A 19,971-nucleotide genomic window follows, 5' to 3' on the forward strand; every position below is an offset into this window, starting at 1 on the left:
AGCTACAATGTCACAGTTGGAGAGTCCGGTCAAGGCTGGGGATGCCCCTCCTGTTGGCCTGGCCTCCAGGCCCTGCACTTGGCTCCTGTGTTCCCATCTCTCAGCCAGGCCCCGACTTGGATGGGGCCGCCACCTCTTTCCTCACAGTGTCCCATCGCCCAGTCAAGGGGGTTCATTCTCCCAAAGTCAGCATCAGGAGTGGGGGCGTGACAGTCCCCACTGGGTCTCCTTCATGTGAGACCTTGTCCTTTTGAAAGAGCAGGCGCCCTGCCCTCGGGGGTGGGGGCTGGGGGGTGACATGCGGCCCACGATGGGCAGGCGGGTCACCAGGTGGGGTGAGCCAGTGTGCAAGGAGCTCCACGGTGGGTTCTCCTCTCCAACAGCTTCTGTGCCCCTACCTCTCCCCGTGACTCCCCTCGAAGACAGTGCGGTGCCCGGGACGGGAGCCATGGGAGCCGTCAGCCACCGCCCCCTCTACACACACCCACACGCACACGCACACACACACGCACACACACATGCACATGCACACGCTGCAGGGAAGCAGGACCTGAGTTCAGGGCTCTCAGCGGCCCTGAGCGCCCCGCCCGGAATCGGCCAGTGGAGCGGACAGACAGGATCTCCTGGTCCGGACCATGCAGGACTGTCCTGCCTGGTCTTCCAGTGCGGCCGCCTCCTTCTGGAAGCCTGGGAGGCTGGAATCAGGCCACTTCTTGTCTGTCCTGGCAGCAGACGGGGCTGCACTCTCAGAAGTTCGTGGCTCACTCATGGATCCTGACCATCAGGTGGCCAGAGATATTGGTAACATTTTGGTTTTGCCTGTTGAAATGTTTAATGACAAAGATTTTGTTCAGTTTCCTGATGTGGGTGTCCAAAGATGAGAGACCCATGTGTGTGGTCTGTACCTCCTATGAGATCAGCCCTAAGCTAGTTTAAACATGGTCAAGTTCTGTCTACACGGTAGATTTAGACCTCTGCATGTCCTTTCTACTGATTATGTTCAGAGCTGACCATGTGTTGTCTATAAGAAGAAGATTAGGCCTGACCATGTTCTGTGTACGCTAGGACTATGGGAACCTGGGTAGAAACCCGGCCTGGCCTCAGGACTGGGAAGCTCCGTGCCTGCATCTGAAGGTGAGTGCTTAAATGTCTGGGGTCTGGAACTGAGGTGGGCTTCTCTAAGTAACAGCCTCTCTTCTGAGTGTGGTTACTTGGTCCTCCCAAGGGTCAGTGCTGTGGTCGGGGCCTTAGTCTTAATCCCTGTAAGGTTCACCTTCCCTGGGGCTCGTGGAGAATCCACAGGAGGGCTACCTGGCAATAATTCCAATTCACCAGCACGTGCATGGTGCGTAGGGAGGCAGGTTTAGCTGGTGAATTGATTGCAGGGCACGCAGATCGGGCAAAAGCCCGATGGGTAACAGCTGAGGCTGCTGCTGAGCTCTCCTTCCAGTCTACCGTCCCTACTCAGAAGCGTCCAGAGCTGCCCCCCTGCTTTCAGCCCTGCTGTCCTGTGAGTTATCTCAACAAGCATGTGAGACAAGAAAGGACTGAGCCTGCCAGAACCAAGTAGTGTGCTCAACTTTAGCATGAAAGCTTTAAAAACAGGTAAAATCAACAGAATCAAACTGAAAAGAGGAGGACTTCTCTGGTACAAGTGTGGGGAGAGGAGACCCACTTGCCACATTTTCCCATCCCAGGAGGCCCCAGGAACACAGCTTGTTTCCACATGAGGGGATCCACCAGCAGAGCCATGGTGTCCTGACCAAGGGGACATGTCACCCCAGGTGCAGGGTCTGGGGAGGTGAGGTCACCCTGGAGACTGTGCAAATGTGACCCCAGTTGGGGGAGTCTGGGGAGGGCGGCTCACCCTGGGACTGTGGACATGTGACTCAGGTGGAGAGGTCTGGGTAGGAGGGGTCACCTGTTGAGAGAGAACGTGTGACTTTAGGTGCAGGGTCTAGGGAGGTGGGGTCACCGTGGTGAGTGTGGACGTGCGACCCCAGGTAAAGGGTGTGGGGACTGTGTGGCTCTCACCACATCTGCATGGGTCAGGATCACATGTACGGGGAGAGCCCATATGTGCTCTTTGCCTGCAGTGTGTCTTTTCCCCTTTGAGATTTCCAACCTCTGCTTTAAGGGTGTTGACCTGATTAACCTGTGGTACCTTTTCTTCTCTTAATCTTCTCACATTCATGTGAAGTCAGGCATGTTTGAGTGGGTTGCTGCTCTGTGTTCTGGTGAGTGACAATGCTTGGTGGTATCATATTAATAATATATCATATCATATGTCTAATCTATGGGGGTCACCACTGCCTGGGTCCCCCTGGACAGAGGTCAGGTGAGCACAGACTAGCCCCCCCTAAGAATGGTCTCCCATGTGCCATGTGAGGGTACCGTGATGGCCCCTAAGGTAGTGGACTGTGTCTGGGCCTCTGATATCTGTGATGAAGGGGAGTCGAAATGGAATCACAGTGAACAAGACATTATTTTAAGAATTTATTTTAAGTGAAATAAAACACACGTCACATACCCTTTACCATCTTCACCATTTTAAGTGCACGTTTCTGAGGCATCAGATCTATTTACTTTCTCGTGGAGCCATCACCACCATTCCTAGGACTTTTCATCTTGCAAAACCAAAATTCCACAACCACGAGCGTCTCACTCCCCATTCTCTCCCACTGCCCCTGGCACCGATATCCACTTCAGTCCCTGAGTTGTGGACTCCAGGGCACCCACTGGAGTAGAATCCTGCAGTGTTTGCTGAGGGGTCACTTTGGAAGAGCTGACTTTCAGCCTGAAGCTCTGCCTGTTTGCATCTGAAGAATCTGCATTTAAGGAGAGGGTGTATGAGGAAGGGGCTGTATGAGGGACAAAGGTGTCTGGGGTACAGATGAGCCAGGACCTGACCAGCTGCCTGTTGGGCCCTCTGGATCCATCTCTTGGTCTGTGCCTCATCTGCATCATCACTGTTCCCGCTGGCACCCCTGGGGTGTTTGTTGTCTGAGTGAGATTCCCCTGGTGCCCCTGCTCTCCTCCCCTCCTCCTGCTGGTTGGGGAGGAAACTGCTTGCTGTGGGGTCTGTACTCCTGAGGCAGGAAGGACCCTGCAGCGTGGACCTGCAGAGTGTGGGTGTGGTCCCAAGAGCATGGGACCCACATAGGACACAGCATTGGGGCGTGACAAGTGCTAGGGCTCCCTCATCACTGACAGGGAATGTTGCCAAGATCCTGCTCGGGAGGGCGTGGTGGGTGGCCTGGGACCCCAGAGGCCCCATTCCTATCCTGGAGCTTGGAGGGTGCATCCCCATGGGCTCCAGATTCACCCCATATCTCAGCCATATCCCTCTGTCCTGTCTTTGACCTCAGGAAAACGAGCTCTCTTGTCCACAACATAGGCCTGGTCCTGTTGGTATTAGGATTCTTTAATTTAGGCGTCCTGGGATAGCAGCTCTTTTTATTTATTTATTTATTTTTTAAATCTTTTTTTTTTTTATTAGTTTCTGCTTTATAACAAAGTGAATCAGTCATTCATATACATCTGTTCCCACATCCCTTCCCTCATGCATCTCCCTCCCTCCCACCCTCCCCATCCCACCCCCCCAGGCGGTCACAAAGCACCAAGCTGATCTCCCTGTGCTCTGCGGCTGCTTCCCACTATCTATCTACCTTACGTTTGGTAGTGTATATATGTCCATGCCTCTCTTTCGCTTTGTCACAGCTTACCCTTCCCCCTCCCCATATCCTCAAGTCCATTCTCAAGTAGGTCTGTGTCTTTATTCCCGTTTTACCCCTAGGTTCTTCATGACATTTTTTTTTAGATTCCATATATATGTGTTAGCGTACGGTATTTGCTTTTCTCTTTCTGACTTACTTCACTCTGTATGACAGACTCTAGGTCTATCCACCTCATTATGTGGCACATATATACAATGGGATATTACTCAGCCATAAAAAGAAACGAAACTGAGCTATTTGTAATGAGGTGGCAGCTCTTTTTAGGCCTGAGAAGGAACAGCTCAGGAGTGTACAACAATTTCAGATGAAACTAATATTCAATGACTGTCTCTATAGTGCTAGGTTGTTGACTTCTATTAATCACTATTCTCCTGGTTTTAGCTCTGATGTGGGGATTACAGAGCAGTCAACATTTAAATCTTCTTAATCTGTGTATTTGTAGCATCAGTATCATTACTGACCCATAGTTTTTATGCTTTGGGAAGAGTTATTGATTTCATGTATCATGTAAAGGATTCACAATGATGATAGAGCAGCTAAGATTACAATAATGGCTGGTAAAATGTTCAAATTTTCTCTACCTGTGAATCTATTGTACATATATGAGTTAGTTTAATTGTCAATATTAGTGAAATAATATAGAGGACTAGAGAACTTCTTTTAAAAATCACTATTAATGTATGTGATGAAAATGTAAAAGTTCTTCCATAATCGGTTATGTTGTATCTTGAGAGCCTAGATGAAATTGATATGCCTTCGTGATATACACTATTTTAGCCTATAATTTCACTTTGGAAATTTTACATCACTTTTTACTTTTATCTCATTTATTGAGAAAGACATAATTGTTATGCTGTTGGCTTCAAACTGCTTGAAAAGGACTTGAGTCCTACCTGATTTTACATTTACATAGGTAGGACTTCAAATATAGGATATGGTGGAGGGCATCCGTGCAACCATTCTAGGTTAGGGGCAGCAGTTTCCACTGCTGAGGCTTCTCGTTTGGACACAAATGGTTTTCACACTATGAAGATTATTAGCATTACTGCTGCTACTGAGACGAATGAGCCTAAAGACAAAATATTTCATGTTGTGTGTGCCTCAGAGGAATGTAGTAACCTCCCTGAGAGGCCAAGAAAGTGCTGCAGGAAGTCATATTTACTACTACAAATATACCTGTGAAGTGAGTTTTGCTACTGCTGAGTTAACTGTGTAACCTGAGAATAGTGGGAATCAGTGTAGGAAGCCTCCTATAATAGTGAAGACTGCTCCCATGGACACTACGTCATGGAAGTGTGCTACTACATAGTATGTGTCCTGGAGGACAATGTCTGGGGATGAGTTGGCTAAGATGATTCCTGTCAAACCACCTACTGTAAAAAGGAAAATAAAGCCTAAAACTCATAATAGAGTGGGATCTCATATAATATTACCTCCGTGAAGAGTTGCTAATCAGGGACTTCCCTGGTGATGCAGTGGTAAAGAATTGGCCTGCCAATATAGGTGAAACGGGTTTGATCCCTGGTCCAGGAAGATTCCACATGCCGCGGAGCAAAAAGCCCGTGCGCCACAACTACTGAGCCTGACCTCTAGAGCCCGTGAGCCACAACTACTGAAGGCCACATGCCTAGAGCCTGTGCTCTGCAACAAGAGAAGCCACCGCCATGAGAAGCCTGCGCATGGCGACGAAGAGTAGCTCCCGCTCACCGCAACGAGAGAAAGCCGGTGCGCAGCAACGAAGACCCAACGCAGCCAAAAATAAAAAAATTAAAAAATTAAATAGGGCCTCCCTGGTGGCGCAGTGGTTGAGAGTCCGCCTGCCGATGCAGGGGATACGGGTTCGTGCCCCGGTCTGGGAGGATCCCATATGCCGCGGAGCGGCTGGGCCCGTGAGCCATGGCCGCTGAGCCTGCGCATCCGGAGCCTGTGCCCCGCAACGGGAGAGGCCACAACAGTGAGAGGCCCGCGTACCGCAAAAAAAAAAAAAAAAAAAAAAAAAAAATTAAATAAAGAGTTTCTAGTCGGCTAGATACTTTTACTCCTGTAGGGATAGAAGTAATTATGGTAGCTGATGCAAAGTGTGCTCCTGAGTCGACAGCTACCCTTATGGTAAATATGAGATGGGCCCACGAGAGAAATCCTAAAAGGCCAGTGGACATGACTCATAATATTCCCAAATAGCTGAAAGGCAGTTTTTGTCCTAAATCGTACGTAATGATATGTGAAATTATAACAAACCCTGGTAGGCCATGAATACACACTTCAGGGTGACCAAAGAATCAAACTAGGTGTTGCTATAGGATTCGGTTTCCTCCTTCAGGGTCAAAGAATGTAGTGTTGAGATTTCTATCTCTTAACAGTGTGGCAATTCTGGCTGCTTGGACTGAGAGTGGTAATTATAGTAATATGGCTATAGTTAGGGAAGACTAAACAAATAATGGTGTTTGGTATTGGGATTTGACCGCTGGTTTTGGATTAAAGACTATAGTAATACAAGAAATAGCACGAAGAATTGAAGAGACACCTGCTAAAGGTAAGGAGGAAATGGTTAGGTCAACAGAGGCTCCTGCGTGGGGCAGATTGCAGGCTAGAGCTGAATATACAGTTCCACTTTTACCAGAACCAGCTTCTACTATTGGTAATATGAGTAGGAGTAAGAATGATGGGGGAAGTAGTCAAAAGTTTACATGATTTATTTGGGGAAATGCTACCTCAGGTATCCCAGTTATTAGTGGTCCAAGTCACTTTCTGAACCCTGCCGTATAATGGGTACAACTATAAAGAAAATTATTACAAGTGCAGGGACTGTTATGACTACGTTAAAGATTTGGGCATCTCCAAGTAGCGCTACAGGTTAACATAGCTCAGCCAGGATTAATATACTCAAGGCGCTGCCTGCTACTCCAGCTCAAGCACCAAATAGTAAATATAAAACACCGATATCTTTGTGATTTGTTGAAAATAATCAGCAGTGTATGAACAGAGGTAAAATGACCTGAGCTCGCATTAGACTGTAAATGTAAAGACAGAGATTGAGCCCTCTGCTCTTGTCCCGTTTCACTGTAGATCTAGATGGGGTCAATGCAGGTTTCATCACAGCCCCTGAACGAATTTTGTAACAGTTTCTCCTTGGTTTTTTTTTTCTGTAATTTATTTTTATAATGGGGTATAGCTGATTTTCAATGCTGTCTTTCTTGCTGCTGCACATCCACTTGATTCACTTACAGAGAGACATCCATAAATTCTTTTTCAGATTCTTACCAGTCGTATATATTCTTTTATGGTGAGTAGAGTGTGCCCAGTCTAGTTTTTTGAGCTATAGAGTAGGTCTTGTCAATTACCTATTTGGTCTTTGGAACCCTATATGTGCTAATTTCAACCCTCTGGTTTATGCCTCACCCCACCCCACCTTTCCCCTTTAGCAGCCTTAAGTTTGTTTTCTAAATGTGTGACTCTCTTTTGTAATTTAGTTCATGTGTAGCCATTTTTATTTATTTATTTATTTTATTTATTTTTTTTTTTCTTTTTGCAGTATGCGGGCCTCTCACTGTTGTGGCCTCTCCCGTGGCGGAGCACAGGCTCCGGACGCGCAGGCCCAGTGGCCATGGCTCATGGGCCCAGCCGCTCCGCGGCATATGGGATCCTCCCAGACCGGGGCACGAACCCGTATCCCCTGCATCGGCAGGCGGACTCTCAACCACTGCGCCACCAGGGAGGCCTGTAGCCATTTTTAGATTCCACCTATAAGTGATATCTTATGCTAAGTGTCTTTTTGTGTCTGACTTATGTCACTTAGAATGATTGTACCTAAGTTCACCTGAGTTGCTGCAACTGGCCTTATTTCATTGATCTCATGGCTGAGTAATATTCCATTGTACATAAGTACCATATCTTCTTTATCCATTTTTTCCTTCCAAGGACATTTATATTGTTTCTAAGTCGAGGCTCCTGCAAAAGGGCTGCACTAATAGTTGAAGTGCCTGTGTCTTATGGATTTATGGTTTTCCCGAGATATACACCCAGGAGTGGAAGTGCTGTATGCTCTGTAGCTCTATTTTTTTTAATTAATTAATTTTTTTGGCCTGTGTTGGGTCTTTGTTATTGCACGTGGGCTTTCTGTAGTTGCAGCAAGTTGGGGCTACTCTTCATTGAAGTGCATGTGCTTCTCATTTCAGTGGCTTCTCTTCTTGCAGAGCATGGGCTCTAGGCTTCGGGCTTCAGTAGTTGCGGCTCATGGGCTCTAGAGCACAGGCTCAGTAGTTGTGGTGCACGGGCTTAGTTGCTCCGCAGCATGTGTTATCTTTCTGGACCAGGGCTCGAACCCATGTCCTCTGCATTGGCAGTTGGATTCTTAACCACCGCGCCCCCAGGCAAGTCCCTATAGCTCTGTCTGTATTTCTGGCATGGTATGACATGGCTGTTTTGATAAGTACTTTATTTTCTAGTAAATTTCAATTGTATAAAAAACTTTAAATAGCAGTATAAAGTTTTCCACATTCACAAAATACTCCAGTTTGTTTTACCCTGTGAGAGTAGGAGGGCCACTCTCCCAGGGAACGAGCACATAACCCCCAAATGAGGAATAATTATGGTTTCCACATTATAATCCTATCTACAGACCTGCTTCAACTTTCACCAGCTGCCCCAGCTTTGTGGAAATGTATTTTTCTATTCGAATCCAGTTTTCTTTTCTTGGAACCACCACTGGGGCTTTTCCTCACTTAAAAAACCTTGCTGGGTTTAAAGTGTACAAGATGAGCATGATCTGGGTGGTTTTTCTGTATGGTTTCTTTCACTTAGGATGTTTTCAGTGTTTATCCACATTGTAACATTGATCATTATTTCATTCATTTTTTCCATTGTGATTAAAAACACATAACATTTACCATTTAAATCATTTTTTAAAAACTTTTTAAAAAATTATTTTATTTTATTTTCTATTTTTTGGCTGTGTCGGGTCTTTGTTGCTGCACGCAGGCTTTCTCTAGTTGAGGCGAGCGGGGCTACTCTTCGTTGCTGTGTGCAGGCTTCTCATTGCGGTGGCTTCTCTTGTTACGGAGCACGGGCTCTAGGCACACAGGTTTCAGTAGTTGTGGCACGAGGGCTCAGTAGCTGTGGCTCACGGGCTTAGTTGCTCTGCGGCATGTGGGATCTTCCAGGACCAGCGCTTGAACTCGTGTCCCCTGAATTGGCAGGCAGATTCTTAACCACTGTGCCATGGGGAAAGCCCCATTTAAACCATTTGTAAGTACACAGTTCTGTGGCATTAACTAAATTCACATTGTTGTAAAAATATCCTCACCATCCATATCCAGAGCTTTATTTTCCCCATGTGAAACCGTAACCATTAAACACGAACTCATCTCAACCCCTGGCAACCTTATTCTACTTTGTCTTTGAGTTTGACTTATCTGGATACCTCATACTAGTGGAATCATAGAACGTTTGTCCTTTTTGTGTCTGGCTGGTTTCACTTAGCATAATGACTTCAAGGTTCATCCACATTGTAGCATGTGTGAGAATTACCTTAGTTTTAAAGGTTGAATCATATTCCATTGTGTATATATAACACTGTACTTATCCATTCATCTGTTGAAGGATGTGTTGTGTTGCTTCCACCTTTTGGCTATTGTGAATAATGTTGCTATGAATGTGGGGTACAAATGTCTGTTCCAGCCCTTGCTTTCTAATATTCTGGGTGTACACCCTGGAGTGGAATCAAGGGATCACATCCATGTTTTTTACGAGCCACCATACAGTTTTCCACAGCGGCTGTATAATTTTACTTTATTCCTTTATATGACAGAATAATGTAGCTTATGAATCTACCTTATTTTGCTTATCTGTTTACCTGCTGATGGACATTTAAATCTTTTCTACCCTGGGCTATTGTGAACAGTGCTGCTATGAATAATTGGTGTACAAGTTTTTGTTTGAATGCCTGTTTTCCATTTTTTTGGTATATATCTAGGAGTGGAGTTGTTGAACCACATGGTAATTATATTTTATATTTTTAAGTAAATGGTAAAGGTTTGTATGCATAGACTGCACCATTGTGCATCTCCACAAGTAACTTTTAAGGGTTCCAATTTCTCTGCATTGCTGCCAACATTTGTTATTTTTATTTATATATTTTAAAATTGATTTTAAAGTTTATTTTTATTCTAGTGTGTGTGAAGGGGCATCACACTGTGGCTTTCATTTGCATTTTCATCATGACTACTGACGTTTGACATCTTTCCATGTCCTTGTTGACCATTTGTATGTCTTGCCTGGAGAGCAGTCCATGCAGCCATTTGTCTGTTTCAAAAATGTTGTTGTCTTTTTGTTGATGAGTTGGAAAAGTCCTGGGTATATTCTAGGTAAAGAGTCTTATCAGATATAGAATGTGCCAATATTGTCTTCCATTCTGTGGGCTGTCTTCTTCCTTTTTGGATAGCCTCTTTTGATGCACAAAGGTTTGTAATTTTGAGGAAATCCAATTTATCTATGTTTTCTTTCATTTCTTATGCTTTACTGTCAAATCTAAGAAACCATTGCTAAATTCATGGTCAGGAAGATTTAATTCCTTGGTTTATTTGAGAGTTCATACAGTCATCCCTCGGTACCCACTAGGCCAGGCTTTAGGCCTAGGTTTGAGTCAGTGTGAGGGTTCAGGGGTCACGGTTTAGGGTTAGGGGTCATTGTTGGAGCATCCTGGTAGAGGGCTGTGGCTAAAGGGTCGGGGGTTAGAGTTTAGGGGTCAGGGGCAAGGGTCTAGGGGTCTGGGGCTAGGGTTGTTAGGGGGTTGCGGTTAGAGGTTAGGGTTCTTAGGTTAAAGGCTAGAGTTAGGTTTAAGCACAATTGGCCCTCATTGCCCTCCCCTCTCTTTCTCTCTGAAGCCTCCAGAATGGATAGGACTTGCCCAGGGTCAAACAGGAGTCAGGGAGCTGAGGTCAATAACTGTTTTTCTGGCCTCCCTTCCCCCAGTCCTGGGCTCTGAGAGAAGAATGAAATGTCTGTTCTTGTCTCGGACTGTTTCTTATCCAAGTCAACCTCTGTCAAGGATTGGGGAGGGTGTCAGAAGTCATGCATGGTTTCCTTCTGCCCTCCTACCTGGGAAGGGTGATGCTGGCCCTACTCTGTCTGGGCAGCCCCAGGTTCCAACACAGCCTAGACAGGAGGACACTCAGCGGACACGTATGGATTTATACAGGACTGGGGCCAGTGACCTGCCAAACCCCAGATGCTGCCTTCTTAAGGGCTGGTGGGGCCCTCCTGGCACTGGAGGCATCCTTTGTTCCATCTGAGTGGGCATGAATAGATGATCAAGTCTCAGGCAGGACAGCCTATGACCTCTGACTATCCAGGCAGGCATCTGTGGTCCTCTAGCTCAGTCCAGCCTGGGCATTGTCAGGCCCTCATGTACAGTTACGGAGCTGACCATGATGCTGGGCAATTCAAGAGCTACCTGGACAGTGTAGACATTCCTTTGAGAAGTTTCAACTACCAACATGCATGTGGCTGAGAAAAAGGCCTCCCGCTCACAGCCTCATAGGCTGCCAAGAGAAGTAATAATCCTCTAAACATTGGAGTGTGTCCCTGACACAACACCCATACAGCAGACCATGGCCCTGCAATCCTTTGTCTTTTCAGTCGTTAGAAACTTTTGACATGCATATTCATTAAGAATCAAAGATATGGGAGCACCTGGACCTCCCAGTGGGAGGCTTACACTGACACTGCCATTGTCTTGGAGAGCCATATGCATCCATGTGGCCTCTGGAAGCCTGCCAATTATGGGTTCCATGGCATGGAATAATTCTTGAGCCTCCCGTTACTTCATTGCACAAGAGTTTCCTTACCACCCTAGCATTTGGTTTCTTCCCTTAGAAAAGGAGAGAGAAGAAACTGGAAAAGGAGCAGTATTGTTTTTCAGGGATGGGTAGTTAATATGGCCAGGGAGATGGCATAACTCACGGGCTTCCACCTCTCAGGGGCAGGAATGAGGTCTGTGGGTCTTCTGAGGGCACATGGGCTGTTCTGGGCCAGCCTCTGAGATGGGAGGACCTGATGCCCAAGGAAAGAGACTTGAGTTTACCACCACCAATGATCCTGACTTTTCAGCAAGTGAAAGAACTTCTTGTAGTCTTGGGAGGGACAGTAAGAGCACTGGATACATAGCTGCAGCCCCTGACCCTAAGTGAACCCCTTTCTTCCTTTTGTGTCAGACTCTGTGCTGTGCAGTGAGCTGTCATTGACTTAGAATCTGTTGCTTTCTCCCAGCGAACATCTGTTCTCAGGCCCAAGTGCCTCAGTTTTCCTTTGGGAATTACATCTCACCTGCTTCCAGTCCAAACAGTTGCAGAAGGATGACCCCATGTTCCACCCAGCTCGAAGAAGGGTTTACAACCCACATCTAGCCTGTCCCATTTTCCATCTTCTGGTGTTGGGTCAAGGATGAGAATGTAACCCAAGCCAGATCAAAGGCATTTAAACCCATGACTTTTTGGAATCCAAGAAAAGGAGAAACTCTTTCTCGGAAAATGGATGGTGAGTGTTTGTCAACCTAGAACTGCTGTTGGCCCAAAGGCAGTGAGAGAGACTGTGCCTGTGAATGGGGTCCCCCAAAGGCACTGAGTGGGACAAAGATTTGGAGAGAAGCAAGGTCACACTGAGACAGTGTGAGCCGCTGGACCTGCCAGGTCCAAACCCATTCTTGAACTTGTCACTTGCAAGTATTAATGTATTTCTACCCTTACAATAAATACTAAGTGTGTCCAGTCGCTGGGAAAAGAAAAAGTCCTGGTTGATACATCTGAATCAATAATCCCTGACCCTTGCTCAGGTGTCCTCACTGGGTAGGCGTGGCTGGGGGAGGTGAAGACACTGGGTGGGGTCATGTACTAGGGGAGCTGCCAGACATCTCTGTCCCTGCTCCTTCCCTGTCCCAGGAGAGGGAAACCCTGGAACAGTGATAGGATAACCAGTAGGGGAAGAGGTTCCTCAGTGATTAATTGGCCTTTTTGTGTTTTCCTTAATTTAGGGACCATTTTGGTAATGTGTTTTTACAAAGAAATCCCCCTTTTCCTCTAGGTTTCCAGTTTGTTACAGTAGGTTTCTCTTATTTGACGTTTACTTTTTCCTGTCTAATTTTCTACAGAATCATGACAAATAATGAACAAATACTGACACTTTACTATTAACTGAAGTCCCTATTCACTTTCCCTTTGTTATACCTTTCCTTGTTCCAGGGCCTCAAAGGACATGGGGTCATCATGTCTGTTTAGTCTCTTCTGGGTCCTGACAGTTGCTCAGACTCTCCTTGTTTCCATGACCTTGACAGTGTGGAGGAGGACTGGTCAGGTATTTTATAGACTGCCGGGCACTGGGATTTGCTTGGTGTTTTTGTCGTGGTTAGACTTGGCTTTGAAAAAGCAGATCACAGAGGTGAAGTGCTTCCTCTTCACTATATATCAAGAGGACAGGCTCTTAAGGAAACTTCTCACTTATATTCTTAACTTTGGTCACCTAGCTGAAGTAGTGTTTGTCAAGTTTTCCCACAGGGTTAATTTTTTTCCCATGTCCATCCTGTGTGTCTTATTTAGGAGGAAGTCATAATGCAGAAGCCACACTTGAGGAGAGAGGGGTTAGCTTCACATCCTTGATGGACAGCTGAGTGTCTATATGAATTGTTTAGAAGCTTTGTGCATAGGAGATTTCTATTTAACACCATTCATTGAAAACTATGTAATTTATTTTTACCAGTTTGGACACGTGAATGATTATTGTAAACTTTTGTTTATAATCCAGCACTACATGATTAGACTGCTTAGTTCATTCTTGCTTTGACTGTTGAGAGCTTTTTCCATTTGCTCCTGTTTTCATTTTACATAATTTTCCTTTTGTGGTTTTTTAAAATTTGGGGTACTTCTTTACTTTCTGATATTTTAAGATTACGCTGCTTCCTATATTTACTGTCTCAGTCCTAGCATCAGCCCTTTCTTCAAAGAGCCCTTGTTCCTTTCATTAGAGAATGGTATTAAAAACTTACATGTAGGAGCTCAATATGCTCAGCTGACAGTACATAGAAATACATGCCTGTATCCCAGCCTATGCATATACACATAATTATAAAGATTTCCATGTGGAACTATGTGTAGGCTAAAGATAGTTTATACCGATGTCTCCAACCGGATCTGTTATGACATGGATATCGTAACCTTCTCCCTTTGTTTGACTGTAACATCCCACTCCAGTGGTAAGAAACCTGGCTTCCACCATTTGTCATTTATTAAATTCAGTGCTTTTTCCATTCGATTACTGATATAGTAGTTTCAGTACTGTTAGCTACTACCCCTCATGGGAAAGAACTTAGAGTCCACTGTGTATGTATGGCACATTTTGTCTTTGGCCTACAGATTCTGTACATTTCCAAAGTTAACTTAGGTCAGCCCATTTGTCCCACTACCAACAGTGAGTTTTTCCATACATTTATGAAACAGTTAGATTCTTTGTTACATTCTGTATTCCAGTCTTTGACACTCCCATATCCTAAGTATCTAAGTTTGAATAGATTGTAAATTACTTGTTGGGTTGTAAAAATCTGTGGGTGTAGACAAATGCATAGTGACAGGTATTCACCACTAAAGTATCATATGGACTATTTCAACCACATATTCCTTAAATTGTTTACCAGTGTCAGTTTTACCTTTTCTAGAATGTCATATAAATGAGGTCATACAGTGTGTAGCACTTCAGACTGGATTCTTTCACTTAGCAATGTAAGTGTTAGTTGCATCTATATCTATATATATATATATTTGCACGGGTTGATGATCCATTCCTTTATATCTCTGAATACTATTGCACTGCATGTATATGAGAGGAAAAATAATTTTCCCTCTACACTTCTATGTTCTTTATTGAGATCTCCCTTGTAATGAAAAAGAGACGAACTGGAGAAAACAATCAGAAGTTTAATATATACCATGTGTACCTCCTGTATACTTGAAAGATACCCAGGAAAACTGAGTCACTCCCTGAAATGGCCCAAGCCATTACCTTAAATTCTATCTTCTGCTGAGAACAAAAGAAAGATGTTAGGGAATGGAGGAAGCCATTTAAGGGATATTATTAGTCAAAGCCCAGTAAACAAGGGTATGGTTGTTACACAGATTTACATCTAGGCCTATTTCATTGACAAGGTTTTTTTTTTTTTTTAAACATTTATTTATTTGGCTGCACTGGGTCTTAGTTGCAGCCTGTGTAATCTTTAGTGGCGGCATGCAGGCCCTTAATTGCAGCATGTGGGATCTAGTTCCCTGACCAGGGATTGAACCATGGTCCCCTGCATTGGGAGTGTGGAGTCTTAACCACTGGACCAGCAGGGAAGTCCCAACAAGCTTTTCTTGATATTTAGTCATCATTCAATTCCTGGTCCAAAGAGAGACATACCCTTACAAATGGAGATATCCTTAATAAATGTAAATTTACCTCCTAAAAGGGCATTTTCTACTTTATTTATTTTTTTGCGGTATGGGGGCCTCTCACTGTTGTGGCCTCTCCCGTTGCGGAGCACAGGCTCCAGATGTGCAGGCTTAGCGGCCATGGCTCATGGGCCCAGCCGCTCCACGGCATGTGGGATCTTCCCGGACTAGGGCACGAACCCGTGTCCCCTACATCGGCAGGCAGACTCCCAACCACTCTGCCACCAGGGAAGCCATCTACTTGGTTTTGAAAGATTCTCCTGGGTCTGCTGTTTCTTAAATTAATCAGTGCAAAATAATTCTTTTGTCAAATGGGCATATTTTGGGGTGGTGTATTCTGCTCCCCTTGACATGTATGTGCCCTAATTTCTTATGAATTCATCTACAGAAGGACATCCTGATATCTTAAGTTTTTAGCCGTTATGAATAGAGGTGCTGTGCATTACTTGATGCTAGTTTTGGTTTGAACACAGTTTTTCAAAGCAATTGTCTAAATAAAAGAGGTACACTTCTTGGATCCTAAGGTGAGACTTTTTAGATTTGGAAAAAACTGCCAAACTGTCTTCCAAAGTTGGTTGTACATGCATTCCACCAGATTCTTGAGTATATTCTTGTATGCTTATTTACTGCCTGTTTATCTTCTTGGGCCAGCTGTGTGTTTCAATCTCTACTAAATTTTAATGGCGTTGTTGGCATAATTTGAGTACAAATCCTTTATCAGATATGTGTTTTGGAAATAGTTTCTTGCAGTTTGTGGTTTGTCTTCCAGTTTTCTGAATAAAGTCACCAGACCTAAATTCATGTAGATTATCTTTTTTTGTCTAGGATTTTTATAGTTTAGTAATTTAAATTTGTCTATGGGCAATTTTGAGTGAATTCTGGTTTAAGTTGTAAAGTTTGTGTCTACATTCATTTCATTATATATGGTTTGTAATTAATTGCTCCTTAACCAATTTTTGAGAACATACAGTGAGACACTTGGCTCCATTTCAGTTTGGATTTCTAAACTTAGTATATATAGCAGAACTGCCTTCCGGATGAGGCCTCTGGGTTTGTGAGTGCGGCACTCCCGGCACTTTTCTCACGTCCCACAGGGGGCGCCAAACCCACCTGTCTGACCCTGGGGGCACAGGTGCACCCTGCCCACAGACTTTGCTCTGTGACAAGCAGACGGGAGCTTTGTCTCCTGTCAGGGCTTAGGTTTCTGGACCATGAGGCATTGTCCACACTGACAGGAGCTGGGTTTTCTCAGGAGCCACTGGTGAGGAGACTCTGCAAGAGGAAAAAATGAGCAAGGGTGGAGAATTTTCCTGTGCAACTGACTGCTGGCTGGGTGGGGTGCAACTTCAGGGGACTCAGGAGAGAAAGAGTTTAATGTGGAATACTGTGTGCTTTTAGTTAGCTTTATATGCAGTGTAGATGGTGACCACTGTCGTTCGTTGGAGTCTGCTGTCTAGTTTTCCTGGAACTGTTTGTTGATAGCTTTAGGTAGAATAAACATTTTTTTTTACATCTTTATTGGAGTGTAATTGCTTTAGAATGGTGTGTTAGTTTCTGCTTTATAACAAAGTGAATCGGTAAAACATATACATATGTTCCCATATCTCTTCCCTCTTGCGTCTCCCTCCCTCCCACCCTCCCTATCCCACCCCTCTAGGTGGTCACAAAGCACCAAGCTGATCTCCCTGTGATATGTGGCTGCTTCCCACTAGCTATCTATTTTACGTTTGGTAGTGTATATATGTCCAAGCCACTCTCTCACTTTGTCACAGCTTACCCTGCCCCCTCCCCATATCCTCAAGTCCATTCTCTAGTAGGTCTGTGTCTTTCTTCCTGTCTTAACCCTAGGTTCTTCATGATATTTTTTTCTTAAATTCCATATATATGTGTCAGCATACGGTATTTGTCTTTCTCTTTCTCACGGACTTCACTCTGTATGACAGACTCTAGGTCCATCCACCTCATTACAAATAGCTCAATTTCCTTTCGTTTTGTGGCTGAGTAATATTCCATTGTATATATGAGCCACATCTTCTTTATCCATTCTTCTGATGTTGGACACTTAGGTTGCTTCCTAATGTCCTGGCTATTGTAAATAGAGCTGCATTGAACATTTTGGTACATGACTCTTTTTGAGTTATGGTTTTCTCAGGGTATATGCCCAGTAGTTGGATTGCTGGGTCATACGGTAGTTCTATTTGTAGTTTTTTAAGGAACCTCCATACTGTTCGCCATAGTGGCTGTACCAATTCACATTCCCACCAGCAGTGCAAGAGTGTTCCCTTTTCTCCACATCCTCTGCAGCATTTACTGTTTCTAGATTTTAGATGATGACCATTCTGACTGGTGTGAGATGATATCTCATTCTAGTTTTGATTTGCATTTCTCTAATGATTAATGATGTTGACCATTCTTTCATGTGTTTGTTGGCAGTCTGTATATCTTCTTTGGAGAAATGTCTAGGTCTTCTGCCCATTTTTGGTTTGGTTTGTTTGTTTTTTTGTCATTGAGCTGCACGAGCTAATGTAAATTTTGGAGATTAATCCTTTGTCAGTTGCTTCATTTGCAAATATTTTCTGAGGGTTGTCCTTTCATCTTGTTTATGGTTTCCTTTGCTGTGCAAAAGCTTTGAAGTTTCATTAGGTCCCATTTGTTTGTTTTTGTTTTTATTTCCATTTCTCTAGGCGGTGGGTCAGAAAGGATCTTGATGTGATTTATGTCATAGAGTGTTCTGCCTATGTTTTTCCCCTCAGAGTTTGATAGTGTCTGGCCTTACATTTAGGTCTTTAGTCCATTTTGAGCTTATTTTTGTGTATGGTGTTAGGGAGTGATCTAATCTCCTACTTTTACATGTACCTGTCCAGTTTTCCCAGCACCACTTATTGAAGAGGCTGTCCTTTCTCCACTGTACATTCCTGCCACTTTATCAAAGATAAGGTGACCATATGTGCGTGGGTTGGTTATTATAGGTCTTTTCCTTCTCTTGTGTTTCTTGCCTAGAGAAGATCCTTTAGCATTTGTTGTAAAGCTGGTTTGGTGGTGCTGAACTCTCTCAGCTTTTGCTTGTCTGTGAAGGTTTTAATTTCTCCATCCAATCTGAATGAGATCCTTGCTGGGTAGAGTAATCTTGGCTGTAGGTTGTTCTCCTTCATCACTTTAAATATGTCCTGCCAGTCCCTTCTGGCTTGCAGAGTTTCTGCTGAAAGATCAGCTGTTAACCTTATGGGGATCCCCTTGTGTGTTATTTGTTGTTTTTCCCTTGCTGCTTTTAATATGTTTTCTTTGCATTTAATTTTTGACAGTTTGATTAATATGTGTCTTGGCATGTTTCTCCTTGGCTTTATCCTGTATGGTACTCTCTGTGCTTCCTGGACTTGATTAACTATTTCCTTTCCCATATTAGGGAAGTTTTCAACTATAATCTCTTCAAATATTTTCTCAGTCCCTTTCTTTTTCTCTTCTTCTTCTGGAACACCTATAATTCGAATGTTGGTGCGTTTAATGTTGTCCCAGAGGTCTCTGAGACTGTCCTCAGTTCTTTTCATTCTTTTTTCTCTATTCTGCTCTGAAGTAGTTATTTCCACTATTTTATCTTCCAGGTCACTTATCCGTTCTTCTGCCTCAGTTATTCTGCTATTGATCCCTTCTAGAGTATTTTTAATTTCATTTATTGTGGTGTTCATCGTTGCTTGTTTCATCTTTAGTTCTTCTAGGTCCTTGTTAAATGTTTCTTGCATTTTCTCTATTCTATTTCCAAGATGTTGGATCATCTTTACTATCATTATTCTGAATTCTTTTTCAGGGAGACTGCCTATTTCCTCTTCATTTGTTAGGTCTGGTGGGTTTTCATCTTGCTCCTTCATCTGCTGTGTGTTTTTCTGTCTTCTCATTTTGCTTCTCTTACTGTGTTTGGGGGGGGGGTCTCCTTTTTGCAGGCTGCAGGTTCGTAGTTCCCGTCGTTTTTGGTGTCTGTCCCCAGTGGCTAAAGTTGGTTCAGTGGGTTGTGTAGGCTTCCTGGAGGAGGGTGCCTGTGTTCCGGTGGATGAGGCTGGATCTTGTCTTTCTGGTGGGCAGGTCCACGTCTGGTGGTGTGTTTTGGGGTGTCTTGGACTTATTATGATTTTAGGCAGCCTCTCTGCTGATGGGTGGGGTTGTGTTCCTGTCTTGCTAGTTGTTTGGCATAGGGAGTCCAGCACTGTAGCTTGCTGGTCATTGAGATAAGCTGGGTGTTGGTGTTGAGATGGAGATCTCTGGGAGATTTTCGCCGTTGGATATTGCGTGGAGCTCGGAGGTCTCTTTTGGACCCGTGTCCTGACGTTGGCTCTCCCACCTCAGAGGCACAGCACTGACTCCTGGCTGCAGCACCAAGAGCCTTTCATCCACACGGCTCAGAATAAAAGGGAGAAAAAGGAGAAAGAAAGAAAGAATGGAAGAAAGAAAGAGGATAAAAGAAAATAAAGTAAGGTCAAATAAAATAAAGTTATTAAAATAAAGAATTATTAAGAAAAAAAATTTTTAAGTAAAAAAACCAAAACCCCCCAAAAAACGGACGGATAGAACCCTAGGACAAATGGTGAAAGCAAAGGTATACAGACAAAATCTCACACAGAAGCATACACGTACACACTCACAAAAAGAGGGAAAGGGGAAAAAAATCATAAATCTTGCTCTCAAAGTCCACCTCCTCAATTTGGGATGATTCGTTGTCTATTCAGGTATTCCACAGACGCAGGGTACATCAAGTTGATTGCGGAGCTTTAATCCGC

Source organism: Mesoplodon bidens (assembly GCF_964165515.1).
Source record: "Mesoplodon bidens genome assembly, contig: HAP1_SCAFFOLD_300, whole genome shotgun sequence".
Taxonomy (NCBI): Eukaryota; Metazoa; Chordata; class Mammalia; order Artiodactyla; family Ziphiidae; genus Mesoplodon; species Mesoplodon bidens.